Genomic DNA, 2033 nt, shown 5'->3' with positions numbered 1-2033 from the left:
AAATATAATAAAATCGAAATAGAACCAACATTTTGAAAATTATTGTAACTACAACCAGGTCTAATATAAATAAGATCTTTATTTATTGTATACGTTATATTATCCTTTTGATAATTTGTATAATACTTACAAATTTATATAATACTTATTAACAGTTATTTCTGTTAGCATTTTCAATCCTGACAGTTAAGATATTGCAATTGTTGACACCTAGATTGAACAATAGTAGTGATATCTTAACCTTTTCACTCCTGAGTTATGAAGAGAGTAGCAAACGCCCTGTCTTGAATTAATTTAACAAATTTTATTTTTGTTTAAATCTAATAAAAATTTAATCAAAATATAATACCATGCATTATAAGCTTACCTGACGTGATAAAGATGAATATACAGAAGTTCAGAAGTCACTAAATATTTTATTTGCAAACCCTAGCAGCAGTCGAAAAATCTTGGGCCACGTGCACACGTACATAGTCTCACAATCTTTTTGACAGAGGGCAAAATAATGCAGGGATTGTATCGAAAAATATTTCTCTCTTATCCTAAGATATGGCAGGACACGTCAGAATAGTTGGATTGCGTTTAGAAAGAATTTTCTAAGCTCTAACAGCTTTGAAATCCATAGACGTTGTGTCACGTTCGCAGTCCGGCAGCCATGTTGTATCGTGACGTCATACAATGTCCGCAGTCCGGCAGCCATGTTGTATCGTGACGTCATACAACGTCTACAGGAGTGAAGAGGTTAATAACAGTCGTATTTAACGAATATTGTTCAATACAAATATGACATCGTCGACGTGAACAGTATTTGTAATAATAGCGTTTTTCGAAATTTTTTAATAAATCGAAATTGTTTCACAAATGCGTATAACTTTCTTGTCCTTGACCTATCAAGCATGATACGAAAGTTTGTTGGTTTCATAAAATCCTAAACGATATACGTGCTATAATACGAGGTGAACAATGAATAGATTAATCGGTCTTCATCTTGCAGATGGAATTTTTTTATTATGACGTGAATACATTTTTGCTTGTCTTACTACATATTTTTATTTCCCAGGAGGAAAGCTTGGACTTAATGGGACAATATAAACCTGAAATATTCTGCTAGAAGGTAATCTTGCTTCGTCGTTTATCGTTATGCATGATTATTTTGTTCTCTAAATATTTTCAGTTTTTGCGTCTTCCTGCATGAATTTTTCTAACATGATCTATTATTCTTTGCTCATACGTTATTTACACGATATGCAATTCTTTATACTTACACATAGCGTTTCATAAAACAGTATTTAACTAAAACTTATCGTATTAGGACTTACACGGATGTGAACTGTAATATTAAAAACTGTTTATAATTTCATGATAAAACTAATACGTTTGTGAGATAAACCAATTTATATTACAAATGTCGATCATAAATTAATGGTGAGCGAAAAAGAAAATGTCTGGCAAATTTGTATTAACTAGAGTACGTGATTTTCTGCTGTAAAATTAAAATAAAATTAGTCAAAAAATATAAGTATACTTTGACGATTACAAAATAACGATGTAATTAACTCGATAGCATGTATGGAGGTGAAAGCTAGCACAAGCCACGAATAAAATGTAAAATATTTGGATAAAAATTCCAAAAGATTTAAAGGAAGTTGTCAAAAAATGTTTCTAGTATGGTAGCATTAGACTTACAGCCTTATATATAGTTGTAGTATCATACGCTTAACCCTTTCGCTACTGTGGGCGTCGCTCATAGTAGTTCCCCCAAAGGTGGAAACATTATGCGTGCGCAGTCTTTAGCATTCAGGATCAAATATTTAAAAAAAAAAAAAGGGAAAGGAAAAAAGAAAAATCGGTCATCGCAATAGCGCTTGCAATTCTTTGCGAAGAGAGCTAAGCAGAACAACAGCACTTATCTTAATTTTTGTGGCCGGTGACTATAGTCTCCCGTCGTGTGTAGATGGCGCCTCGTAGCCTTTGACTATAGTCACCCGTCGTGTATAGATGGCGTCTCGTGGCCGGTGACTATAGTTATGCGT

This window comes from Eufriesea mexicana, unplaced genomic scaffold, assembly GCF_001483705.2.
Source record: "Eufriesea mexicana isolate 0111107269 unplaced genomic scaffold, ASM148370v2 scaffold745, whole genome shotgun sequence".
Taxonomy (NCBI): domain Eukaryota; kingdom Metazoa; phylum Arthropoda; class Insecta; order Hymenoptera; family Apidae; genus Eufriesea; species Eufriesea mexicana.
The sequence above is the reverse complement of the archived record's forward strand: the minus strand, read 5'-3'. Positions refer to the sequence as shown.